This window comes from Rhinoderma darwinii, unplaced genomic scaffold (genome assembly GCF_050947455.1).
Source record: "Rhinoderma darwinii isolate aRhiDar2 unplaced genomic scaffold, aRhiDar2.hap1 Scaffold_4610, whole genome shotgun sequence".
In the NCBI taxonomy this organism is placed as follows: Eukaryota; Metazoa; Chordata; class Amphibia; order Anura; family Rhinodermatidae; genus Rhinoderma; species Rhinoderma darwinii.
In genome coordinates this window covers 73,804-99,860 of record NW_027464006.1, presented here as the reverse complement: position 1 = coordinate 99,860, position 26,057 = coordinate 73,804, and the positions used below count along the sequence as shown (strand labels likewise).

General features: G+C 47.9%; 17 non-coding genes across 17 annotated transcripts; all 17 read right to left on the bottom strand.

Moving 5' to 3' along the window:
- Nucleotides 1–1,122: 1,122 nt before the first annotated feature.
- On the bottom strand, nucleotides 1,123–1,313 carry LOC142718316 (U2 spliceosomal RNA). Its single transcript, XR_012872446.1, has one exon. It is a non-coding gene; the product is annotated as a U2 spliceosomal RNA (small nuclear RNA).
- A 1,296-nt stretch (nucleotides 1,314–2,609) lies between these two features.
- Nucleotides 2,610–2,800, bottom strand: LOC142718315 (U2 spliceosomal RNA). Its single transcript, XR_012872445.1, has one exon. It is a non-coding gene; the product is annotated as a U2 spliceosomal RNA (small nuclear RNA).
- Nucleotides 2,801–4,088: 1,288 nt separating this feature from the next.
- Nucleotides 4,089–4,279, bottom strand: LOC142718314 (U2 spliceosomal RNA). The gene has a single exon (XR_012872444.1). It is a non-coding gene; the product is annotated as a U2 spliceosomal RNA (small nuclear RNA).
- A 1,300-nt stretch (nucleotides 4,280–5,579) lies between these two features.
- LOC142718313 (U2 spliceosomal RNA) lies at nucleotides 5,580–5,770 on the bottom strand. The gene has a single exon (XR_012872442.1). It is a non-coding gene; the product is annotated as a U2 spliceosomal RNA (small nuclear RNA).
- Nucleotides 5,771–7,063: 1,293 nt separating this feature from the next.
- On the bottom strand, nucleotides 7,064–7,254 carry LOC142718312 (U2 spliceosomal RNA). The gene has a single exon (XR_012872441.1). It is a non-coding gene; the product is annotated as a U2 spliceosomal RNA (small nuclear RNA).
- A 1,296-nt stretch (nucleotides 7,255–8,550) lies between these two features.
- On the bottom strand, nucleotides 8,551–8,741 carry LOC142718380 (U2 spliceosomal RNA). The gene has a single exon (XR_012872509.1). It is a non-coding gene; the product is annotated as a U2 spliceosomal RNA (small nuclear RNA).
- A 1,288-nt stretch (nucleotides 8,742–10,029) lies between these two features.
- Nucleotides 10,030–10,220, bottom strand: LOC142718379 (U2 spliceosomal RNA). Its single transcript, XR_012872507.1, has one exon. It is a non-coding gene; the product is annotated as a U2 spliceosomal RNA (small nuclear RNA).
- Nucleotides 10,221–11,504: 1,284 nt separating this feature from the next.
- On the bottom strand, nucleotides 11,505–11,695 carry LOC142718378 (U2 spliceosomal RNA). Its single transcript, XR_012872506.1, has one exon. It is a non-coding gene; the product is annotated as a U2 spliceosomal RNA (small nuclear RNA).
- A 1,281-nt stretch (nucleotides 11,696–12,976) lies between these two features.
- LOC142718377 (U2 spliceosomal RNA) lies at nucleotides 12,977–13,167 on the bottom strand. Its single transcript, XR_012872505.1, has one exon. It is a non-coding gene; the product is annotated as a U2 spliceosomal RNA (small nuclear RNA).
- A 1,288-nt stretch (nucleotides 13,168–14,455) lies between these two features.
- LOC142718376 (U2 spliceosomal RNA) lies at nucleotides 14,456–14,646 on the bottom strand. The gene has a single exon (XR_012872504.1). It is a non-coding gene; the product is annotated as a U2 spliceosomal RNA (small nuclear RNA).
- A 1,280-nt stretch (nucleotides 14,647–15,926) lies between these two features.
- LOC142718373 (U2 spliceosomal RNA) lies at nucleotides 15,927–16,117 on the bottom strand. Its single transcript, XR_012872502.1, has one exon. It is a non-coding gene; the product is annotated as a U2 spliceosomal RNA (small nuclear RNA).
- A 1,284-nt stretch (nucleotides 16,118–17,401) lies between these two features.
- LOC142718372 (U2 spliceosomal RNA) lies at nucleotides 17,402–17,592 on the bottom strand. Its single transcript, XR_012872501.1, has one exon. It is a non-coding gene; the product is annotated as a U2 spliceosomal RNA (small nuclear RNA).
- Nucleotides 17,593–18,860: 1,268 nt separating this feature from the next.
- Nucleotides 18,861–19,051, bottom strand: LOC142718371 (U2 spliceosomal RNA). Its single transcript, XR_012872500.1, has one exon. It is a non-coding gene; the product is annotated as a U2 spliceosomal RNA (small nuclear RNA).
- A 1,300-nt stretch (nucleotides 19,052–20,351) lies between these two features.
- On the bottom strand, nucleotides 20,352–20,542 carry LOC142718370 (U2 spliceosomal RNA). Its single transcript, XR_012872499.1, has one exon. It is a non-coding gene; the product is annotated as a U2 spliceosomal RNA (small nuclear RNA).
- A 1,272-nt stretch (nucleotides 20,543–21,814) lies between these two features.
- On the bottom strand, nucleotides 21,815–22,005 carry LOC142718369 (U2 spliceosomal RNA). Its single transcript, XR_012872498.1, has one exon. It is a non-coding gene; the product is annotated as a U2 spliceosomal RNA (small nuclear RNA).
- A 1,284-nt stretch (nucleotides 22,006–23,289) lies between these two features.
- Nucleotides 23,290–23,480, bottom strand: LOC142718319 (U2 spliceosomal RNA). The gene has a single exon (XR_012872449.1). It is a non-coding gene; the product is annotated as a U2 spliceosomal RNA (small nuclear RNA).
- A 1,292-nt stretch (nucleotides 23,481–24,772) lies between these two features.
- LOC142718368 (U2 spliceosomal RNA) lies at nucleotides 24,773–24,963 on the bottom strand. The gene has a single exon (XR_012872497.1). It is a non-coding gene; the product is annotated as a U2 spliceosomal RNA (small nuclear RNA).
- Between the last annotated feature and the right edge of the window lie 1,094 nt (nucleotides 24,964–26,057).

Below are 26,057 nucleotides of genomic sequence, written 5' to 3'. Positions count from 1 at the left end.
TGCTTCTTTTGCTTGCACCACAATGCAGTGCTGAAAGAGGAGGAATCTACATAAAAACGCCTTCCTGGCAACGCCCAAATGCCCTGCTGCCATGCAGATAAACACTGGCAGCGGCAGCAAGTGCATGCCCACAGCCACCCCTTGTTCCTTCACACCTTGTATCAGCTGTAATCCAGTCCAGTCCAGTGCTGCCTGCTGAGCAGCACTGACCAACACTGCCTGGGCCCAGGCTTTTATCTCTGAGGCCCCATTATGATGTCAGAAAGCTGGCTCTGGAATCCTGAGGGCTCCACTATGACACGTGCAAAGTTCCGTCTGAACTTTATATAAGACGGTGAGGCTCAGTCAGTCACTCAGTGTTGCCTGAGAGGGCAACACTGCAACAGCCGGCCGCCAGGCTGTCTTTTTTTTGCACAGCTAGTTGCCTCCAGGAGGCCACAAGAGGGAGACAAGGGACTGCAAAATGGAAAATAGGCATCCACCAACTTTACAGACAACTTCTCCTTGCTCCTACAACCTCCATCCTTGCACAGTTTGTTATTCTTCTAGGTAACATAGTAACAAATCCAAATTGCTGCTCTCTTTGTAGGCAAGCAAGGCTTTGTTGCAACTGCAATTCTTACTTCTTCTTGAAATGTAGGGACGACAGTACATTCCATCACATCCATCTAGTGTACACAGGTAGGTCCATTGTGGCGGGCAGGCGAGCGGGCGGGCTGCTTTATTGGCTGTTTGCTGTTCCCCTACTCCACTCCACTATTTGACTGTTGTGCTGCATCAATCAATCAATCAATCAATCAATCAATCAATCAATCAATCAATCAGTGGCTGGCTCAGGTGCAGCTCTTTAACTTACCTAAAAGGGAGGGCGGAGAGAAGACAAGGAAGGTGAATGAGGTGTTCCAATGTGAAATGCCGGAAACACAGAAACACAGACGACACACAACAAGAGGTGGCAATCTATTCATTAATTGCATTTAATCAATGAGCTCATTATCACTCATGCATTGTCCAACAGGTGTTGAAATAATGGGATTAAAAGGGGAGATCCCTTCAGAAAGACAGAAACAATAGCAAAGACAAAAAACACTTTTGGAATCTGCTTTTAGTCAACACATAAGGAAAGGGTGCACCGGTCCTGGAAATACTGCAATACCAGGTCAATGCGTGGAGTGGACAGAGCAAGCTCTATTTCCATCTCCCTGTTCTAAAAATCCATTTAATATATGGTCCCCAGATAGGGGACGTATCAGATATTAAACTGATAAGAACAGATACTACACTTGATCTTAGCCAAAAGGCCGAGAAGCGATAACCCGAACGGGCCGCGCGTTGCCCGAGCCTGCCCGATACTGCTGTTCAGCCCTTGCAGCGATTCAGCCTACTTCTAGGCAATTCCATGGGGCCCTGCAGGCTCACACACTCACAGCTACACGGGAGGTGAATAAAGGCCGGAGAGGAAGCCAGACAGGATTTGCTTCTTTTGCTTGCACCACAATGCAGTGCTGAAAGAGGAGGAATCTACATAAAAACGCCTTCCTGGCAACGCCCAAATGCCCTGCTGCCATGCAGATAAACACTGGCAGCGGCAGCAAGTGCATGCCCACAGCCACCCCTTGTTCCTTCACACCTTGTATCAGCTGTAATCCAGTCCAGTCCAGTGCTGCCTGCTGAGCAGCACTGACCAACACTGCCTGGGCCCAGGCTTTTATCTCTGAGGCCCCATTATGATGTCAGAAAGCTGGCTCTGGAATCCTGAGGGCTCCACTATGACACGTGCAAAGTTCCGTCTGAACTTTATATAAGACGGTGAGGCTCAGTCAGTCACTCAGTGTTGCCTGAGAGGGCAACACTGCAACAGCCGGCCGCCAGGCTGTCTTTTTTTTGCACAGCTAGTTGCCTCCAGGAGGCCACAAGAGGGAGACAAGGGACTGCAAAATGGAAAATAGGCATCCACCAACTTTACAGACAACTTCTCCTTGCTCCTACAACCTCCATCCTTGCACAGTTTGTTATTCTTCTAGGTAACATAGTAACAAATCCAAATTGCTGCTCTCTTTGTAGGCAAGCAAGGCTTTGTTGCAACTGCAATTCTTACTTCTTCTTGAAATGTAGGGACGACAGTACATTCCATCACATCCATCTAGTGTACACAGGTAGGTCCATTGTGGCGGGCAGGCGAGCGGGCGGGCTGCTTTATTGGCTGTTTGCTGTTCCCCTACTCCACTCCACTATTTGACTGTTGTGCTGCATCAATCAATCAATCAATCAATCAATCAATCAATCAATCAATCAATCAATCAATCAATCAGTGGCTGGCTCAGGTGCAGCTCTTTAACTTACCTAAAAGGGAGGGCGGAGAGAAGACAAGGAAGGTGAATGAGGTGTTCCAATGTGAAATGCCGGAAACACAGAAACACAGACGACACACAACAAGAGGTGGCAATCTATTCATTAATTGCATTTAATCAATGAGCTCATTATCACTCATGCATTGTCCAACAGGTGTTGAAATAATGGGATTAAAAGGGGAGATCCCTTCAGAAAGACAGAAACAATAGCAAAGACAAAAAACACTTTTGGAATCTGCTTTTAGTCAACACATAAGGAAAGGGTGCACCGGTCCTGGAAATACTGCAATACCAGGTCAATGCGTGGAGTGGACAGAGCAAGCTCTATTTCCATCTCCCTGTTCTAAAAATCCATTTAATATATGGTCCCCAGATAGGGGACGTATCAGATATTAAACTGATAAGAACAGATACTACACTTGATCTTAGCCAAAAGGCCGAGAAGCGATAACCCGAACGGGCCGCGCGTTGCCCGAGCCTGCCCGATACTGCTGTTCAGCCCTTGCAGCGATTCAGCCTACTTCTAGGCAATTCCATGGGGCCCTGCAGGCTCACACACTCACAGCTACACGGGAGGTGAATAAAGGCCGGAGAGGAAGCCAGACAGGATTTGCTTCTTTTGCTTGCACCACAATGCAGTGCTGAAAGAGGAGGAATCTACATAAAAACGCCTTCCTGGCAACGCCCAAATGCCCTGCTGCCATGCAGATAAACACTGGCAGCGGCAGCAAGTGCATGCCCACAGCCACCCCTTGTTCCTTCACACCTTGTATCAGCTGTAATCCAGTCCAGTCCAGTGCTGCCTGCTGAGCAGCACTGACCAACACTGCCTGGGCCCAGGCTTTTATCTCTGAGGCCCCATTATGATGTCAGAAAGCTGGCTCTGGAATCCTGAGGGCTCCACTATGACACGTGCAAAGTTCCGTCTGAACTTTATATAAGACGGTGAGGCTCAGTCAGTCACTCAGTGTTGCCTGAGAGGGCAACACTGCAACAGCCGGCCGCCAGGCTGTCTTTTTTTTGCACAGCTAGTTGCCTCCAGGAGGCCTCAAGAGGGAGACAAGGGACTGCAAAATGGAAAATAGGCATCCACCAACTTTACAGACAACTTCTCCTTGCTCCTACAACCTCCATCCTTGCACAGTTTGTTATTCTTCTAGGTAACATAGTAACAAATCCAAATTGCTGCTCTCTTTGTAGGCAAGCAAGGCTTTGTTGCAACTGCAATTCTTACTTCTTCTTGAAATGTAGGGACGACAGTACATTCCATCACATCCATCTAGTGTACACAGGTAGGTCCATTGTGGCGGGCAGGCGAGCGGGCGGGCTGCTTTATTGGCTGTTTGCTGTTCCCCTACTCCACTCCACTATTTGACTGTTGTGCTGCATCAATCAATCAATCAATCAATCAATCAATCAATCAATCAATCAATCAATCAGTGGCTGGCTCAGGTGCAGCTCTTTAACTTACCTAAAAGGGAGGGCGGAGAGAAGACAAGGAAGGTGAATGAGGTGTTCCAATGTGAAATGCCGGAAACACAGAAACACAGACGACACACAACAAGAGGTGGCAATCTATTCATTAATTGCATTTAATCAATGAGCTCATTATCACTCATGCATTGTCCAACAGGTGTTGAAATAATGGGATTAAAAGGGGAGATCCCTTCAGAAAGACAGAAACAATAGCAAAGACAAAAAACACTTTTGGAATCTGCTTTTAGTCAACACATAAGGAAAGGGTGCACCGGTCCTGGAAATACTGCAATACCAGGTCAATGCGTGGAGTGGACAGAGCAAGCTCTATTTCCATCTCCCTGTTCTAAAAATCCATTTAATATATGGTCCCCAGATAGGGGACGTATCAGATATTAAACTGATAAGAACAGATACTACACTTGATCTTAGCCAAAAGGCCGAGAAGCGATAACCCGAACGGGCCGCGCGTTGCCCGAGCCTGCCCGATACTGCTGTTCAGCCCTTGCAGCGATTCAGCCTACTTCTAGGCAATTCCATGGGGCCCTGCAGGCTCACACACTCACAGCTACACGGGAGGTGAATAAAGGCCGGAGAGGAAGCCAGACAGGATTTGCTTCTTTTGCTTGCACCACAATGCAGTGCTGAAAGAGGAGGAATCTACATAAAAACGCCTTCCTGGCAACGCCCAAATGCCCTGCTGCCATGCAGATAAACACTGGCAGCGGCAGCAAGTGCATGCCCACAGCCACCCCTTGTTCCTTCACACCTTGTATCAGCTGTAATCCAGTCCAGTCCAGTGCTGCCTGCTGAGCAGCACTGACCAACACTGCCTGGGCCCAGGCTTTTATCTCTGAGGCCCCATTATGATGTCAGAAAGCTGGCTCTGGAATCCTGAGGGCTCCACTATGACACGTGCAAAGTTCCGTCTGAACTTTATATAAGACGGTGAGGCTCAGTCAGTCACTCAGTGTTGCCTGAGAGGGCAACACTGCAACAGCCGGCCGCCAGGCTGTCTTTTTTTTGCACAGCTAGTTGCCTCCAGGAGGCCACAAGAGGGAGACAAGGGACTGCAAAATGGAAAATAGGCATCCACCAACTTTACAGACAACTTCTCCTTGCTCCTACAACCTCCATCCTTGCACAGTTTGTTATTCTTCTAGGTAACATAGTAACAAATCCAAATTGCTGCTCTCTTTGTAGGCAAGCAAGGCTTTGTTGCAACTGCAATTCTTACTTCTTCTTGAAATGTAGGGACGACAGTACATTCCATCACATCCATCTAGTGTACACAGGTAGGTCCATTGTGGCGGGCAGGCGAGCGGGCGGGCTGCTTTATTGGCTGTTTGCTGTTCCCCTACTCCACTCCACTATTTGACTGTTGTGCTGCATCAATCAATCAATCAATCAATCAATCAATCAATCAATCAATCAATCAATCAATCAATCAATCAATCAATCAGTGGCTGGCTCAGGTGCAGCTCTCCTAAAAGGGAGGGCGGAGAGAAGACAAGGAAGGTGAATGAGGTGTTCCAATGTGAAATGCCGGAAACACAGAAACACAGACGACACACAACAAGAGGTGGCAATCTATTCATTAATTGCATTTAATCAATGAGCTCATTATCACTCATGCATTGTCCAACAGGTGTTGAAATAATGGGATTAAAAGGGGAGATCCCTTCAGAAAGACAGAAACAATAGCAAAGACAAAAAACACTTTTGGAATCTGCTTTTAGTCAACACATAAGGAAAGGGTGCACCGGTCCTGGAAATACTGCAATACCAGGTCAATGCGTGGAGTGGACAGAGCAAGCTCTATTTCCATCTCCCTGTTCTAAAAATCCATTTAATATATGGTCCCCAGATAGGGGACGTATCAGATATTAAACTGATAAGAACAGATACTACACTTGATCTTAGCCAAAAGGCCGAGAAGCGATAACCCGAACGGGCCGCGCGTTGCCCGAGCCTGCCCGATACTGCTGTTCAGCCCTTGCAGCGATTCAGCCTACTTCTAGGCAATTCCATGGGGCCCTGCAGGCTCACACACTCACAGCTACACGGGAGGTGAATAAAGGCCGGAGAGGAAGCCAGACAGGATTTGCTTCTTTTGCTTGCACCACAATGCAGTGCTGAAAGAGGAGGAATCTACATAAAAACGCCTTCCTGGCAACGCCCAAATGCCCTGCTGCCATGCAGATAAACACTGGCAGCGGCAGCAAGTGCATGCCCACAGCCACCCCTTGTTCCTTCACACCTTGTATCAGCTGTAATCCAGTCCAGTCCAGTGCTGCCTGCTGAGCAGCACTGACCAACACTGCCTGGGCCCAGGCTTTTATCTCTGAGGCCCCATTATGATGTCAGAAAGCTGGCTCTGGAATCCTGAGGGCTCCACTATGACACGTGCAAAGTTCCGTCTGAACTTTATATAAGACGGTGAGGCTCAGTCAGTCACTCAGTGTTGCCTGAGAGGGCAACACTGCAACAGCCGGCCGCCAGGCTGTCTTTTTTTTGCACAGCTAGTTGCCTCCAGGAGGCCACAAGAGGGAGACAAGGGACTGCAAAATGGAAAATAGGCATCCACCAACTTTACAGACAACTTCTCCTTGCTCCTACAACCTCCATCCTTGCACAGTTTGTTATTCTTCTAGGTAACATAGTAACAAATCCAAATTGCTGCTCTCTTTGTAGGCAAGCAAGGCTTTGTTGCAACTGCAATTCTTACTTCTTCTTGAAATGTAGGGACGACAGTACATTCCATCACATCCATCTAGTGTACACAGGTAGGTCCATTGTGGCGGGCAGGCGAGCGGGCGGGCTGCTTTATTGGCTGTTTGCTGTTCCCCTACTCCACTCCACTATTTGACTGTTGTGCTGCAATCAATCAATCAATCAATCAATCAATCAATCAATCAATCAATCAATCAATCAATCAGTGGCTGGCTCAGGTGCAGCTCTTTAACTTACCTAAAAGGGAGGGCGGAGAGAAGACAAGGAAGGTGAATGAGGTGTTCCAATGTGAAATGCCGGAAACACAGAAACACAGACGACACACAACAAGAGGTGGCAATCTATTCATTAATTGCATTTAATCAATGAGCTCATTATCACTCATGCATTGTCCAACAGGTGTTGAAATAATGGGATTAAAAGGGGAGATCCCTTCAGAAAGACAGAAACAATAGCAAAGACAAAAAACACTTTTGGAATCTGCTTTTAGTCAACACATAAGGAAAGGGTGCACCGGTCCTGGAAATACTGCAATACCAGGTCAATGCGTGGAGTGGACAGAGCAAGCTCTATTTCCATCTCCCTGTTCTAAAAATCCATTTAATATATGGTCCCCAGATAGGGGACGTATCAGATATTAAACTGATAAGAACAGATACTACACTTGATCTTAGCCAAAAGGCCGAGAAGCGATAACCCGAACGGGCCGCGCGTTGCCCGAGCCTGTCCGATACTGCTGTTCAGCCCTTGCAGCGATTCAGCCTACTTCTAGGCAATTCCATGGGGCCCTGCAGGCTCACACACTCACAGCTACACGGGAGGTGAATAAAGGCCGGAGAGGAAGCCAGACAGGATTTGCTTCTTTTGCTTGCACCACAATGCAGTGCTGAAAGAGGAGGAATCTACATAAAAACGCCTTCCTGGCAACGCCCAAATGCCCTGCTGCCATGCAGATAAACACTGGCAGCGGCAGCAAGTGCATGCCCACAGCCACCCCTTGTTCCTTCACACCTTGTATCAGCTGTAATCCAGTCCAGTCCAGTGCTGCCTGCTGAGCAGCACTGACCAACACTGCCTGGGCCCAGGCTTTTATCTCTGAGGCCCCATTATGATGTCAGAAAGCTGGCTCTGGAATCCTGAGGGCTCCACTATGACACGTGCAAAGTTCCGTCTGAACTTTATATAAGACGGTGAGGCTCAGTCAGTCACTCAGTGTTGCCTGAGAGGGCAACACTGCAACAGCCGGCCGCCAGGCTGTCTTTTTTTTGCACAGCTAGTTGCCTCCAGGAGGCCACAAGAGGGAGACAAGGGACTGCAAAATGGAAAATAGGCATCCACCAACTTTACAGACAACTTCTCCTTGCTCCTACAACCTCCATCCTTGCACAGTTTGTTATTCTTCTAGGTAACATAGTAACAAATCCAAATTGCTGCTCTCTTTGTAGGCAAGCAAGGCTTTGTTGCAACTGCAATTCTTACTTCTTCTTGAAATGTAGGGACGACAGTACATTCCATCACATCCATCTAGTGTACACAGGTAGGTCCATTGTGGCGGGCAGGCGAGCGGGCGGGCTGCTTTATTGGCTGTTTGCTGTTCCCCTACTCCACTCCACTATTTGACTGTTGTGCTGCATCAATCAATCAATCAATCAATCAATCAATCAATCAATCAATCAATCAATCAATCAATCAGTGGCTGGCTCAGGTGCAGCTCTTTAACTTACCTAAAAGGGAGGGCGGAGAGAAGACAAGGAAGGTGAATGAGGTGTTCCAATGTGAAATGCCGGAAACACAGAAACACAGACGACACACAACAAGAGGTGGCAATCTATTCATTAATTGCATTTAATCAATGAGCTCATTATCACTCATGCATTGTCCAACAGGTGTTGAAATAATGGGATTAAAAGGGGAGATCCCTTCAGAAAGACAGAAACAATAGCAAAGACAAAAAACACTTTTGGAATCTGCTTTTAGTCAACACATAAGGAAAGGGTGCACCGGTCCTGGAAATACTGCAATACCAGGTCAATGCGTGGAGTGGACAGAGCAAGCTCTATTTCCATCTCCCTGTTCTAAAAATCCATTTAATATATGGTCCCCAGATAGGGGACGTATCAGATATTAAACTGATAAGAACAGATACTACACTTGATCTTAGCCAAAAGGCCGAGAAGCGATAACCCGAACGGGCCGCGCGTTGCCCGAGCCTGCCCGATACTGCTGTTCAGCCCTTGCAGCGATTCAGCCTACTTCTAGGCAATTCCATGGGGCCCTGCAGGCTCACACACTCACAGCTACACGGGAGGTGAATAAAGGCCGGAGAGGAAGCCAGACAGGATTTGCTTCTTTTGCTTGCACCACAATGCAGTGCTGAAAGAGGAGGAATCTACATAAAAACGCCTTCCTGGCAACGCCCAAATGCCCTGCTGCCATGCAGATAAACACTGGCAGCGGCAGCAAGTGCATGCCCACAGCCACCCCTTGTTCCTTCACACCTTGTATCAGCTGTAATCCAGTCCAGTCCAGTGCTGCCTGCTGAGCAGCACTGACCAACACTGCCTGGGCCCAGGCTTTTATCTCTGAGGCCCCATTATGATGTCAGAAAGCTGGCTCTGGAATCCTGAGGGCTCCACTATGACACGTGCAAAGTTCCGTCTGAACTTTATATAAGACGGTGAGGCTCAGTCAGTCACTCAGTGTTGCCTGAGAGGGCAACACTGCAACAGCCGGCCGCCAGGCTGTCTTTTTTTTGCACAGCTAGTTGCCTCCAGGAGGCCACAAGAGGGAGACAAGGGACTGCAAAATGGAAAATAGGCATCCACCAACTTTACAGACAACTTCTCCTTGCTCCTACAACCTCCATCCTTGCACAGTTTGTTATTCTTCTAGGTAACATAGTAACAAATCCAAATTGCTGCTCTCTTTGTAGGCAAGCAAGGCTTTGTTGCAACTGCAATTCTTACTTCTTCTTGAAATGTAGGGACGACAGTACATTCCATCACATCCATCTAGTGTACACAGGTAGGTCCATTGTGGCGGGCAGGCGAGCGGGCGGGCTGCTTTATTGGCTGTTTGCTGTTCCCCTACTCCACTCCACTATTTGACTGTTGTGCTGCATCAATCAATCAATCAATCAATCAATCAATCAATCAATCAATCAATCAATCAGTGGCTGGCTCAGGTGCAGCTCTTTAACTTACCTAAAAGGGAGGGCGGAGAGAAGACAAGGAAGGTGAATGAGGTGTTCCAATGTGAAATGCCGGAAACACAGAAACACAGACGACACACAACAAGAGGTGGCAATCTATTCATTAATTGCATTTAATCAATGAGCTCATTATCACTCATGCATTGTCCAACAGGTGTTGAAATAATGGGATTAAAAGGGGAGATCCCTTCAGAAAGACAGAAACAATAGCAAAGACAAAAAACACTTTTGGAATCTGCTTTTAGTCAACACATAAGGAAAGGGTGCACCGGTCCTGGAAATACTGCAATACCAGGTCAATGCGTGGAGTGGACAGAGCAAGCTCTATTTCCATCTCCCTGTTCTAAAAATCCATTTAATATATGGTCCCCAGATAGGGGACGTATCAGATATTAAACTGATAAGAACAGATACTACACTTGATCTTAGCCAAAAGGCCGAGAAGCGATAACCCGAACGGGCCGCGCGTTGCCCGAGCCTGCCCGATACTGCTGTTCAGCCCTTGCAGCGATTCAGCCTACTTCTAGGCAATTCCATGGGGCCCTGCAGGCTCACACACTCACAGCTACACGGGAGGTGAATAAAGGCCGGAGAGGAAGCCAGACAGGATTTGCTTCTTTTGCTTGCACCACAATGCAGTGCTGAAAGAGGAGGAATCTACATAAAAACGCCTTCCTGGCAACGCCCAAATGCCCTGCTGCCATGCAGATAAACACTGGCAGCGGCAGCAAGTGCATGCCCACAGCCACCCCTTGTTCCTTCACACCTTGTATCAGCTGTAATCCAGTCCAGTCCAGTGCTGCCTGCTGAGCAGCACTGACCAACACTGCCTGGGCCCAGGCTTTTATCTCTGAGGCCCCATTATGATGTCAGAAAGCTGGCTCTGGAATCCTGAGGGCTCCACTATGACACGTGCAAAGTTCCGTCTGAACTTTATATAAGACGGTGAGGCTCAGTCAGTCACTCAGTGTTGCCTGAGAGGGCAACACTGCAACAGCCGGCCGCCAGGCTGTCTTTTTTTTGCACAGCTAGTTGCCTCCAGGAGGCCACAAGAGGGAGACAAGGGACTGCAAAATGGAAAATAGGCATCCACCAACTTTACAGACAACTTCTCCTTGCTCCTACAACCTCCATCCTTGCACAGTTTGTTATTCTTCTAGGTAACATAGTAACAAATCCAAATTGCTGCTCTCTTTGTAGGCAAGCAAGGCTTTGTTGCAACTGCAATTCTTACTTCTTCTTGAAATGTAGGGACGACAGTACATTCCATCACATCCATCTAGTGTACACAGGTAGGTCCATTGTGGCGGGCAGGCGAGCGGGCGGGCTGCTTTATTGGCTGTTTGCTGTTCCCCTACTCCACTCCACTATTTGACTGTTGTGCTGCATCAATCAATCAATCAATCAATCAATCAATCAATCAATCAATCAATCAGTGGCTGGCTCAGGTGCAGCTCTTTAACTTACCTAAAATGGAGGGCGGAGAGAAGACAAGGAAGGTGAATGAGGTGTTCCAATGTGAAATGCCGGAAACACAGAAACACAGACGACACACAACAAGAGGTGGCAATCTATTCATTAATTGCATTTAATCAATGAGCTCATTATCACTCATGCATTGTCCAACAGGTGTTGAAATAATGGGATTAAAAGGGGAGATCCCTTCAGAAAGACAGAAACAATAGCAAAGACAAAAAACACTTTTGGAATCTGCTTTTAGTCAACACATAAGGAAAGGGTGCACCGGTCCTGGAAATACTGCAATACCAGGTCAATGCGTGGAGTGGACAGAGCAAGCTCTATTTCCATCTCCCTGTTCTAAAAATCCATTTAATATATGGTCCCCAGATAGGGGACGTATCAGATATTAAACTGATAAGAACAGATACTACACTTGATCTTAGCCAAAAGGCCGAGAAGCGATAACCCGAACGGGCCGCGCGTTGCCCGAGCCTGCCCGATACTGCTGTTCAGCCCTTGCAGCGATTCAGCCTACTTCTAGGCAATTCCATGGGGCCCTGCAGGCTCACACACTCACAGCTACACGGGAGGTGAATAAAGGCCGGAGAGGAAGCCAGACAGGATTTGCTTCTTTTGCTTGCACCACAATGCAGTGCTGAAAGAGGAGGAATCTACATAAAAACGCCTTCCTGGCAACGCCCAAATGCCCTGCTGCCATGCAGATAAACACTGGCAGCGGCAGCAAGTGCATGCCCACAGCCACCCCTTGTTCCTTCACACCTTGTATCAGCTGTAATCCAGTCCAGTCCAGTGCTGCCTGCTGAGCAGCACTGACCAACACTGCCTGGGCCCAGGCTTTTATCTCTGAGGCCCCATTATGATGTCAGAAAGCTGGCTCTGGAATCCTGAGGGCTCCACTATGACACGTGCAAAGTTCCGTCTGAACTTTATATAAGACGGTGAGGCTCAGTCAGTCACTCAGTGTTGCCTGAGAGGGCAACACTGCAACAGCCGGCCGCCAGGCTGTCTTTTTTTTGCACAGCTAGTTGCCTCCAGGAGGCCACAAGAGGGAGACAAGGGACTGCAAAATGGAAAATAGGCATCCACCAACTTTACAGACAACTTCTCCTTGCTCCTACAACCTCCATCCTTGCACAGTTTGTTATTCTTCTAGGTAACATAGTAACAAATCCAAATTGCTGCTCTCTTTGTAGGCAAGCAAGGCTTTGTTGCAACTGCAATTCTTACTTCTTCTTGAAATGTAGGGACGACAGTACATTCCATCACATCCATCTAGTGTACACAGGTAGGTCCATTGTGGCGGGCAGGCGAGCGGGCGGGCTGCTTTATTGGCTGTTTGCTGTTCCCCTACTCCACTCCACTATTTGACTGTTGTGCTGCATCAATCAATCAATCAATCAATCAATCAATCAATCAATCAATCAAGTGGCTGGCTCAGGTGCAGCTCTTTAACTTACCTAAAAGGGAGGGCGGAGAGAAGACAAGGAAGGTGAATGAGGTGTTCCAATGTGAAATGCCGGAAACACAGAAACACAGACGACACACAACAAGAGGTGGCAATCTATTCATTAATTGCATTTAATCAATGAGCTCATTATCACTCATGCATTGTCCAACAGGTGTTGAAATAATGGGATTAAAAGGGGAGATCCCTTCAGAAAGACAGAAACAATAGCAAAGACAAAAAACACTTTTGGAATCTGCTTTTAGTCAACACATAAGGAAAGGGTGCACCGGTCCTGGAAATACTGCAATACCAGGTCAATGCGTGGAGTGGACAGAGCAAGCTCTATTTCCATCTCCCTGTTCTAAAAATCCATTTAATATATGGTCCCCAGATAGGGGACGTATCAGATATTAAACTGATAAGAACAGATACTACACTTGATCTTAGCCAAAAGGCCGAGAAGCGATAACCCGAACGGGCCGCGCGTTGCCCGAGCCTGCCCGATACTGCTGTTCAGCCCTTGCAGCGATTCAGCCTACTTCTAGGCAATTCCATGGGGCCCTGCAGGCTCACACACTCACAGCTACACGGGAGGTGAATAAAGGCCGGAGAGGAAGCCAGACAGGATTTGCTTCTTTTGCTTGCACCACAATGCAGTGCTGAAAGAGGAGGAATCTACATAAAAACGCCTTCCTGGCAACGCCCAAATGCCCTGCTGCCATGCAGATAAACACTGGCAGCGGCAGCAAGTGCATGCCCACAGCCACCCCTTGTTCCTTCACACCTTGTATCAGCTGTAATCCAGTCCAGTCCAGTGCTGCCTGCTGAGCAGCACTGACCAACACTGCCTGGGCCCAGGCTTTTATCTCTGAGGCCCCATTATGATGTCAGAAAGCTGGCTCTGGAATCCTGAGGGCTCCACTATGACACGTGCAAAGTTCCGTCTGAACTTTATATAAGACGGTGAGGCTCAGTCAGTCACTCAGTGTTGCCTGAGAGGGCAACACTGCAACAGCCGGCCGCCAGGCTGTCTTTTTTTTGCACAGCTAGTTGCCTCCAGGAGGCCACAAGAGGGAGACAAGGGACTGCAAAATGGAAAATAGGCATCCACCAACTTTACAGACAACTTCTCCTTGCTCCTACAACCTCCATCCTTGCACAGTTTGTTATTCTTCTAGGTAACATAGTAACAAATCCAAATTGCTGCTCTCTTTGTAGGCAAGCAAGGCTTTGTTGCAACTGCAATTCTTACTTCTTCTTGAAATGTAGGGACGACAGTACATTCCATCACATCCATCTAGTGTACACAGGTAGGTCCATTGTGGCGGGCAGGCGAGCGGGCGGGCTGCTTTATTGGCTGTTTGCTGTTCCCCTACTCCACTCCACTATTTGACTGTTGTGCTGCATCAATCAATCAATCAATCAATCAATCAATCAATCAATCAATCAATCAATCAGTGGCTGGCTCAGGTGCAGCTCTTTAACTTACCTAAAAGGGAGGGCGGAGAGAAGACAAGGAAGGTGAATGAGGTGTTCCAATGTGAAATGCCGGAAACACAGAAACACAGACGACACACAACAAGAGGTGGCAATCTATTCATTAATTGCATTTAATCAATGAGCTCATTATCACTCATGCATTGTCCAACAGGTGTTGAAATAATGGGATTAAAAGGGGAGATCCCTTCAGAAAGACAGAAACAATAGCAAAGACAAAAAACACTTTTGGAATCTGCTTTTAGTCAACACATAAGGAAAGGGTGCACCGGTCCTGGAAATACTGCAATACCAGGTCAATGCGTGGAGTGGACAGAGCAAGCTCTATTTCCATCTCCCTGTTCTAAAAATCCATTTAATATATGGTCCCCAGATAGGGGACGTATCAGATATTAAACTGATAAGAACAGATACTACACTTGATCTTAGCCAAAAGGCCGAGAAGCGATAACCCGAACGGGCCGCGCGTTGCCCGAGCCTGCCCGATACTGCTGTTCAGCCCTTGCAGCGATTCAGCCTACTTCTAGGCAATTCCATGGGGCCCTGCAGGCTCACACACTCACAGCTACACGGGAGGTGAATAAAGGCCGGAGAGGAAGCCAGACAGGATTTGCTTCTTTTGCTTGCACCACAATGCAGTGCTGAAAGAGGAGGAATCTACATAAAAACGCCTTCCTGGCAACGCCCAAATGCCCTGCTGCCATGCAGATAAACACTGGCAGCGGCAGCAAGTGCATGCCCACAGCCACCCCTTGTTCCTTCACACCTTGTATCAGCTGTAATCCAGTCCAGTCCAGTGCTGCCTGCTGAGCAGCACTGACCAACACTGCCTGGGCCCAGGCTTTTATCTCTGAGGCCCCATTATGATGTCAGAAAGCTGGCTCTGGAATCCTGAGGGCTCCACTATGACACGTGCAAAGTTCCGTCTGAACTTTATATAAGACGGTGAGGCTCAGTCAGTCACTCAGTGTTGCCTGAGAGGGCAACACTGCAACAGCCGGCCGCCAGGCTGTCTTTTTTTTGCACAGCTAGTTGCCTCCAGGAGGCCACAAGAGGGAGACAAGGGACTGCAAAATGGAAAATAGGCATCCACCAACTTTACAGACAACTTCTCCTTGCTCCTACAACCTCCATCCTTGCACAGTTTGTTATTCTTCTAGGTAACATAGTAACAAATCCAAATTGCTGCTCTCTTTGTAGGCAAGCAAGGCTTTGTTGCAACTGCAATTCTTACTTCTTCTTGAAATGTAGGGACGACAGTACATTCCATCACATCCATCTAGTGTACACAGGTAGGTCCATTGTGGCGGGCAGGCGAGCGGGCGGGCTGCTTTATTGGCTGTTTGCTGTTCCCCTACTCCACTCCACTATTTGACTGTTGTGCTGCATCAATCAATCAATCAATCAATCAATCAATCAATCAATCAATCAGTGGCTGGCTCAGGTGCAGCTCTTTAACTTACCTAAAAGGGAGGGCGGAGAGAAGACAAGGAAGGTGAATGAGGTGTTCCAATGTGAAATGCCGGAAACACAGAAACACAGACGACACACAACAAGAGGTGGCAATCTATTCATTAATTGCATTTAATCAATGAGCTCATTATCACTCATGCATTGTCCAACAGGTGTTGAAATAATGGGATTAAAAGGGGAGATCCCTTCAGAAAGACAGAAACAATAGCAAAGACAAAAAACACTTTTGGAATCTGCTTTTAGTCAACACATAAGGAAAGGGTGCACCGGTCCTGGAAATACTGCAATACCAGGTCAATGCGTGGAGTGGACAGAGCAAGCTCTATTTCCATCTCCCTGTTCTAAAAATCCATTTAATATATGGTCCCCAGATAGGGGACGTATCAGATATTAAACTGATAAGAACAGATACTACACTTGATCTTAGCCAAAAGGCCGAGAAGCGATAACCCGAACGGGCCGCGCGTTGCCCGAGCCTGCCCGATACTGCTGTTCAGCCCTTGCAGCGATTCAGCCTACTTCTAGGCAATTCCATGGGGCCCTGCAGGCTCACACACTCACAGCTACACGGGAGGTGAATAAAGGCCGGAGAGGAAGCCAGACAGGATTTGCTTCTTTTGCTTGCACCACAATGCAGTGCTGAAAGAGGAGGAATCTACATAAAAACGCCTTCCTGGCAACGCCCAAATGCCCTGCTGCCATGCAGATAAACACTGGCAGCGGCAGCAAGTGCATGCCCACAGCCACCCCTTGTTCCTTCACACCTTGTATCAGCTGTAATCCAGTCCAGTCCAGTGCTGCCTGCTGAGCAGCACTGACCAACACTGCCTGGGCCCAGGCTTTTATCTCTGAGGCCCCATTATGATGTCAGAAAGCTGGCTCTGGAATCCTGAGGGCTCCACTATGACACGTGCAAAGTTCCGTCTGAACTTTATATAAGACGGTGAGGCTCAGTCAGTCACTCAGTGTTGCCTGAGAGGGCAACACTGCAACAGCCGGCCGCCAGGCTGTCTTTTTTTTGCACAGCTAGTTGCCTCCAGGAGGCCACAAGAGGGAGACAAGGGACTGCAAAATGGAAAATAGGCATCCACCAACTTTACAGACAACTTCTCCTTGCTCCTACAACCTCCATCCTTGCACAGTTTGTTATTCTTCTAGGTAACATAGTAACAAATCCAAATTGCTGCTCTCTTTGTAGGCAAGCAAGGCTTTGTTGCAACTGCAATTCTTACTTCTTCTTGAAATGTAGGGACGACAGTACATTCCATCACATCCATCTAGTGTACACAGGTAGGTCCATTGTGGCGGGCAGGCGAGCGGGCGGGCTGCTTTATTGGCTGTTTGCTGTTCCCCTACTCCACTCCACTATTTGACTGTTGTGCTGCATCAATCAATCAATCAATCAATCAATCAATCAATCAATCAATCAATCAGTGGCTGGCTCAGGTGCAGCTCTTTAACTTACCTAAAAGGGAGGGCGGAGAGAAGACAAGGAAGGTGAATGAGGTGTTCCAATGTGAAATGCCGGAAACACAGAAACACAGACGACACACAACAAGAGGTGGCAATCTATTCATTAATTGCATTTAATCAATGAGCTCATTATCACTCATGCATTGTCCAACAGGTGTTGAAATAATGGGATTAAAAGGGGAGATCCCTTCAGAAAGACAGAAACAATAGCAAAGACAAAAAACACTTTTGGAATCTGCTTTTAGTCAACACATAAGGAAAGGGTGCACCGGTCCTGGAAATACTGCAATACCAGGTCAATGCGTGGAGTGGACAGAGCAAGCTCTATTTCCATCTCCCTGTTCTAAAAATCCATTTAATATATGGTCCCCAGATAGGGGACGTATCAGATATTAAACTGATAAGAACAGATACTACACTTGATCTTAGCCAAAAGGCCGAGAAGCGATAACCCGAACGGGCCGCGCGTTGCCCGAGCCTGCCCGATACTGCTGTTCAGCCCTTGCAGCGATTCAGCCTACTTCTAGGCAATTCCATGGGGCCCTGCAGGCTCACACACTCACAGCTACACGGGAGGTGAATAAAGGCCGGAGAGGAAGCCAGACAGGATTTGCTTCTTTTGCTTGCACCACAATGCAGTGCTGAAAGAGGAGGAATCTACATAAAAACGCCTTCCTGGCAACGCCCAAATGCCCTGCTGCCATGCAGATAAACACTGGCAGCGGCAGCAAGTGCATGCCCACAGCCACCCCTTGTTCCTTCACACCTTGTATCAGCTGTAATCCAGTCCAGTCCAGTGCTGCCTGCTGAGCAGCACTGACCAACACTGCCTGGGCCCAGGCTTTTATCTCTGAGGCCCCATTATGATGTCAGAAAGCTGGCTCTGGAATCCTGAGGGCTCCACTATGACACGTGCAAAGTTCCGTCTGAACTTTATATAAGACGGTGAGGCTCAGTCAGTCACTCAGTGTTGCCTGAGAGGGCAACACTGCAACAGCCGGCCGCCAGGCTGTCTTTTTTTTGCACAGCTAGTTGCCTCCAGGAGGCCACAAGAGGGAGACAAGGGACTGCAAAATGGAAAATAGGCATCCACCAACTTTACAGACAACTTCTCCTTGCTCCTACAACCTCCATCCTTGCACAGTTTGTTATTCTTCTAGGTAACATAGTAACAAATCCAAATTGCTGCTCTCTTTGTAGGCAAGCAAGGCTTTGTTGCAACTGCAATTCTTACTTCTTCTTGAAATGTAGGGACGACAGTACATTCCATCACATCCATCTAGTGTACACAGGTAGGTCCATTGTGGCGGGCAGGCGAGCGGGCGGGCTGCTTTATTGGCTGTTTGCTGTTCCCCTACTCCACTCCACTATTTGACTGTTGTGCTGCATCAATCAATCAATCAATCAATCAATCAATCAGTGGCTGGCTCAGGTGCAGCTCTTTAACTTACCTAAAAGGGAGGGCGGAGAGAAGACAAGGAAGGTGAATGAGGTGTTCCAATGTGAAATGCCGGAAACACAGAAACACAGACGACACACAACAAGAGGTGGCAATCTATTCATTAATTGCATTTAATCAATGAGCTCATTATCACTCATGCATTGTCCAACAGGTGTTGAAATAATGGGATTAAAAGGGGAGATCCCTTCAGAAAGACAGAAACAATAGCAAAGACAAAAAACACTTTTGGAATCTGCTTTTAGTCAACACATAAGGAAAGGGTGCACCGGTCCTGGAAATACTGCAATACCAGGTCAATGCGTGGAGTGGACAGAGCAAGCTCTATTTCCATCTCCCTGTTCTAAAAATCCATTTAATATATGGTCCCCAGATAGGGGACGTATCAGATATTAAACTGATAAGAACAGATACTACACTTGATCTTAGCCAAAAGGCCGAGAAGCGATAACCCGAACGGGCCGCGCGTTGCCCGAGCCTGCCCGATACTGCTGTTCAGCCCTTGCAGCGATTCAGCCTACTTCTAGGCAATTCCATGGGGCCCTGCAGGCTCACACACTCACAGCTACACGGGAGGTGAATAAAGGCCGGAGAGGAAGCCAGACAGGATTTGCTTCTTTTGCTTGCACCACAATGCAGTGCTGAAAGAGGAGGAATCTACATAAAAACGCCTTCCTGGCAACGCCCAAATGCCCTGCTGCCATGCAGATAAACACTGGCAGCGGCAGCAAGTGCATGCCCACAGCCACCCCTTGTTCCTTCACACCTTGTATCAGCTGTAATCCAGTCCAGTCCAGTGCTGCCTGCTGAGCAGCACTGACCAACACTGCCTGGGCCCAGGCTTTTATCTCTGAGGCCCCATTATGATGTCAGAAAGCTGGCTCTGGAATCCTGAGGGCTCCACTATGACACGTGCAAAGTTCCGTCTGAACTCTATATAAGACGGTGAGGCTCAGTCAGTCACTCAGTGTTGCCTGAGAGGGCAACATTGCAACAGCCGGCCGCCAGGCTGTCTTTTTTTTGCACAGCTAGTTGCCTCCAGGAGGCCACAAGAGGGAGACAAGGGACTGCAAAATGGAAAATAGGCATCCACCAACTTTACAGACAACTTCTCCTTGCTCCTACAACCTCCATCCTTGCACAGTTTGTTATTCTTCTAGGTAACATAGTAACAAATCCAAATTGCTGCTCTCTTTGTAGGCAAGCAAGGCTTTGTTGCAACTGCAATTCTTACTTCTTCTTGAAATGTAGGGACGACAGTACATTCCATCACATCCATCTAGTGTACACAGGTAGGTCCATTGTGGCGGGCAGGCGAGCGGGCGGGCTGCTTTATTGGCTGTTTGCTGTTCCCCTACTCCACTCCACTATTTGACTGTTGTGCTGCATCAATCAATCAATCAATCAATCAATCAATCAATCAATCAATCAATCAATCAATCAATCAATCAGTGGCTGGCTCAGGTGCAGCTCTTTAACTTACCTAAAAGGGAGGGCGGAGAGAAGACAAGGAAGGTGAATGAGGTGTTCCAATGTGAAATGCCGGAAACACAGAAACACAGACGACACACAACAAGAGGTGGCAATCTATTCATTAATTGAATTTAATCAATGAGCTCATTATCACTCATGCATTGTCCAACAGGTGTTGAAATAATGGGATTAAAAGGGGAGATCCCTTCAGAAAGACAGAAACAATAGCAAAGACAAAAAACACTTTTGGAATCTGCTTTTAGTCAACACATAAGGAAAGGGTGCACCGGTCCTGGAAATACTGCAATACCAGGTCAATGCGTGGAGTGGACAGAGCAAGCTCTATTTCCATCTCCCTGTTCTAAAAATCCATTTAATATATGGTCCCCAGATAGGGGACGTATCAGATATTAAACTGATAAGAACAGATACTACACTTGATCTTAGCCAAAAGGCCGAGAAGCGATAACCCGAACGGGCCGCGCGTTGCCCGAGCCTGCCCGATACTGCTGTTCAGCCCTTGCAGCGATTCAGCCTACTTCTAGGCAATTCCATGGGGCCCTGCAGGCTCACACACTCACAGCTACACGGGAGGTGAATAAAGGCCGGAGAGGAAGCCAGACAGGATTTGCTTCTTTTGCTTGCACCACAATGCAGTGCTGAAAGAGGAGGAATCTACATAAAAACGCCTTCCTGGCAACGCCCAAATGCCCTGCTGCCATGCAGATAAACACTGGCAGCGGCAGCAAGTGCATGCCCACAGCCACCCCTTGTTCCTTCACACCTTGTATCAGCTGTAATCCAGTCCAGTCCAGTGCTGCCTGCTGAGCAGCACTGACCAACACTGCCTGGGCCCAGGCTTTTATCTCTGAGGCCCCATTATGATGTCAGAAAGCTGGCTCTGGAATCCTGAGGGCTCCACTATGACACGTGCAAAGTTCCGTCTGAACTTTATATAAGACGGTGAGGCTCAGTCAGTCACTCAGTGTTGCCTGAGAGGGCAACACTGCAACAGCCGGCCGCCAGGCTGTCTTTTTTTTGCACAGCTAGTTGCCTCCAGGAGGCCACAAGAGGGAGACAAGGGACTGCAAAATGGAAAATAGGCATCCACCAACTTTACAGACAACTTCTCCTTGCTCCTACAACCTCCATCCTTGCACAGTTTGTTATTCTTCTAGGTAACATAGTAACAAATCCAAATTGCTGCTCTCTTTGTAGGCAAGCAAGGCTTTGTTGCAACTGCAATTCTTACTTCTTCTTGAAATGTAGGGACGACAGTACATTCCATCACATCCATCTAGTGTACACAGGTAGGTCCATTGTGGCGGGCAGGCGAGCGGGTGGGCTGCTTTATTGGCTGTTTGCTGTTCCCCTACTCCACTCCACTATTTGACTGTTGTGCTGCATCAATCAATCAATCAATCAATCAATCAATCAATCAGTGGCTGGCTCAGGTGCAGCTCTTTAACTTACCTAAAAGGGAGGGCGGAGAGAAGACAAGGAAGGTGAATGAGGTGTTCCAATGTGAAATGCCGGAAACACAGAAACACAGACGACACACAACAAGAGGTGGCAATCTATTCATTAATTGCATTTAATCAATGAGCTCATTATCACTCATGCATTGTCCAACAGGTGTTGAAATAATGGGATTAAAAGGGGAGATCCCTTCAGAAAGACAGAAACAATAGCAAAGACAAAAAACACTTTTGGAATCTGCTTTTAGTCAACACATAAGGAAAGGGTGCACCGGTCCTGGAAATACTGCAATACCAGGTCAATGCGTGGAGTGGACAGAGCAAGCTCTATTTCCATCTCCCTGTTCTAAAAATCCATTTAATATATGGTCCCCAGATAGGGGACGTATCAGATATTAAACTGATAAGAACAGATACTACACTTGATCTTAGCCAAAAGGCCGAGAAGCGATAACCCGAACGGGCCGCGCGTTGCCCGAGCCTGCCCGATACTGCTGTTCAGCCCTTGCAGCGATTCAGCCTACTTCTAGGCAATTCCATGGGGCCCTGCAGGCTCACACACTCACAGCTACACGGGAGGTGAATAAAGGCCGGAGAGGAAGCCAGACAGGATTTGCTTCTTTTGCTTGCACCACAATGCAGTGCTGAAAGAGGAGGAATCTACATAAAAACGCCTTCCTGGCAACGCCCAAATGCCCTGCTGCCATGCAGATAAACACTGGCAGCGGCAGCAAGTGCATGCCCACAGCCACCCCTTGTTCCTTCACACCTTGTATCAGCTGTAATCCAGTCCAGTCCAGTGCTGCCTGCTGAGCAGCACTGACCAACACTGCCTGGGCCCAGGCTTTTATCTCTGAGGCCCCATTATGATGTCAGAAAGCTGGCTCTGGAATCCTGAGGGCTCCACTATGACACGTGCAAAGTTCCGTCTGAACTTTATATAAGACGGTGAGGCTCAGTCAGTCACTCAGTGTTGCCTGAGAGGGCAACACTGCAACAGCCGGCCGCCAGGCTGTCTTTTTTTTGCACAGCTAGTTGCCTCCAGGAGGCCACAAGAGGGAGACAAGGGACTGCAAAATGGAAAATAGGCATCCACCAACTTTACAGACAACTTCTCCTTGCTCCTACAACCTCCATCCTTGCACAGTTTGTTATTCTTCTAGGTAACATAGTAACAAATCCAAATTGCTGCTCTCTTTGTAGGCAAGCAAGGCTTTGTTGCAACTGCAATTCTTACTTCTTCTTGAAATGTAGGGACGACAGTACATTCCATCACATCCATCTAGTGTACACAGGTAGGTCCATTGTGGCGGGCAGGCGAGCGGGCGGGCTGCTTTATTGGCTGTTTGCTGTTCCCCTACTCCACTCCACTATTTGACTGTTGTGCTGCATCAATCAATCAATCAATCAATCAATCAATCAATCAATCAATCAATCAGTGGCTGGCTCAGGTGCAGCTCTTTCACTTACCTAAAAGGGAGGGCGGAGAGAAGACAAGGAAGGTGAATGAGGTGTTCCAATGTGAAATGCCGGAAACACAGAAACACAGACGACACACAACAATAGGTGGCAATCTATTCATTAATTGCATTTAATCAATGAGCTCATTATCACTCATGCATTGTCCAACAGGTGTTGAAATAATGGGATTAAAAGGGGAGATCCCTTCAGAAAGACAGAAACAATAGCAAAGACAAAAAACACTTTTGGAATCTGCTTTTAGTCAACACATAAGGAAAGGGTGCACCGGTCCTGGAAATACTGCAACACCAGGTCAATGCGTGGAGTGGACAGAGCAAGCTCTATTTCCATCTCCCTGTTCTAAAAATCCATTTAATATATGGTCCCCAGATAGGGGACGTATCAGATATTAAACTGATAAGAACAGATACTACACTTGATCTTAGCCAAAAGGCCGAGAAGCGATAACCCGAACGGGCCGCGCGTTGCCCGAGCCTGCCCGATACTGCTGTTCAGCCCTTGCAGCGATTCAGCCTACTTCTAGGCAATTCCATGGGGCCCTGCAGGCTCACACACTCACAGCTACACGGGAGGTGAATAAAGGCCGGAGAGGAAGCCAGACAGGATTTGCTTCTTTTGCTTGCACCACAATGCAGTGCTGAAAGAGGAGGAATCTACATAAAAACGCCTTCCTGGCAACGCCCAAATGCCCTGCTGCCATGCAGATAAACACTGGCAGCGGCAGCAAGTGCATGCCCACAGCCACCCCTTGTTCCTTCACACCTTGTATCAGCTGTAATCCAGTCCAGTCCAGTGCTGCCTGCTGAGCAGCACTGACCAACACTGCCTGGGCCCAGGCTTTTATCTCTGAGGCCCCATTATGATGTCAGAAAGCTGGCTCTGGAATCCTGAGGGCTCCACTATGACACGTGCAAAGTTCCGTCTGAACTTTATATAAGACGGTGAGGCTCAGTCAGTCACTCAGTGTTGCCTGAGAGGGCAACACTGCAACAGCCGGCCGCCAGGCTGTCTTTTTTTTGCACAGCTAGTTGCCTCCAGGAGGCCACAAGAGGGAGACAAGGGACTGCAAAATGGAAAATAGGCATCCACCAACTTTACAGACAACTTCTCCTTGCTCCTACAACCTCCATCCTTGCACAGTTTGTTATTCTTCTAGGTAACATAGTAACAAATCCAAATTGCTGCTCTCTTTGTAGGCAAGCAAGGCTTTGTTGCAACTGCAATTCTTACTTCTTCTTGAAATGTAGGGACGACAGTACATTCCATCACATCCATCTAGTGTACACAGGTAGGTCCATTGTGGCGGGCAGGCGAGCGGGCGGGCTGCTTTATTGGCTGTTTGCTGTTCCCCTACTCCACTCCACTATTTGACTGTTGTGCTGCATCAATCAATCAATCAATCAATCAATCAATCAATCAATCAATCAATCAATCAATCAGTGGCTGGCTCAGGTGCAGCTCTTTAACTTACCTAAAAGGGAGGGCGGAGAGAAGACAAGGAAGGTGAATGAGGTGTTCCAATGTGAAATGCCGGAAACACAGAAACACAGACGACACACAACAAGAGGTGGCAATCTATTCATTAATTGCATTTAATCAATGAGCTCATTATCACTCATGCATTGTCCAACAGGTGTTGAAATAATGGGATTAAAAGGGGAGATCCCTTCAGAAAGACAGAAACAATAGCAAAGACAAAAAACACTTTTGGAATCTGCTTTTAGTCAACACATAAGGAAAGGGTGCACCGGTCCTGGAAATACTGCAATACCAGGTCAATGCGTGGAGTGGACAGAGCAAGCTCTATTTCCATCTCCCTGTTCTAAAAATCCATTTAATATATGGTCCCCAGATAGGGGACGTATCAGATATTAAACTGATAAGAACAGATACTACACTTGATCTTAGCCAAAAGGCCGAGAAGCGATAACCCGAACGGGCCGCGCGTTGCCCGAGCCTGCCCGATACTGCTGTTCAGCCCTTGCAGCGATTCAGCCTACTTCTAGGCAATTCCATGGGGCCCTGCAGGCTCACACACTCACAGCTACACGGGAGGTGAATAAAGGCCGGAGAGGAAGCCAGACAGGATTTGCTTCTTTTGCTTGCACCACAATGCAGTGCTGAAAGAGGAGGAATCTACATAAAAACGCCTTCCTGGCAACGCCCAAATGCCCTGCTGCCATGCAGATAAACACTGGCAGCGGCAGCAAGTGCATGCCCACAGCCACCCCTTGTTCCTTCACACCTTGTATCAGCTGTAATCCAGTCCAGTCCAGTGCTGCCTGCTGAGCAGCACTGACCAACACTGCCTGGGCCCAGGCTTTTATCTCTGAGGCCCCATTATGATGTCAGAAAGCTGGCTCTGGAATCCTGAGGGCTCCACTATGACACGTGCAAAGTTCCGTCTGAACTTTATATAAGACGGTGAGGCTCAGTCAGTCACTCAGTGTTGCCTGAGAGGGCAACACTGCAACAGCCGGCCGCCAGGCTGTCTTTTTTTTGCACAGCTAGTTGCCTCCAGGAGGCCACAAGAGGGAGACAAGGGACTGCAAAATGGAAAATAGGCATCCACCAACTTTACAGACAACTTCTCCTTGCTCCTACAACCTCCATCCTTGCACAGTTTGTTATTCTTCTAGGTAACATAGTAACAAATCCAAATTGCTGCTCTCTTTGTAGGCAAGCAAGGCTTTGTTGCAACTGCAATTCTTACTTCTTCTTGAAATGTAGGGACGACAGTACATTCCATCACATCCATCTAGTGTACACAGGTAGGTCCATTGTGGCGGGCAGGCGAGCGGGCGGGCTGCTTTATTGGCTGTTTGCTGTTCCCCTACTCCACTCCACTATTTGACTGTTGTGCTGCATCAATCAATCAATCAATCAATCAATCAATCAATCAATCAATCAGTGGCTGGCTCAGGTGCAGCTCTTTAACTTACCTAAAAGGGAGGGCGGAGAGAAGACAAGGAAGGTGAATGAGGTGTTCCAATGTGAAATGCCGGAAACACAGAAACACAGA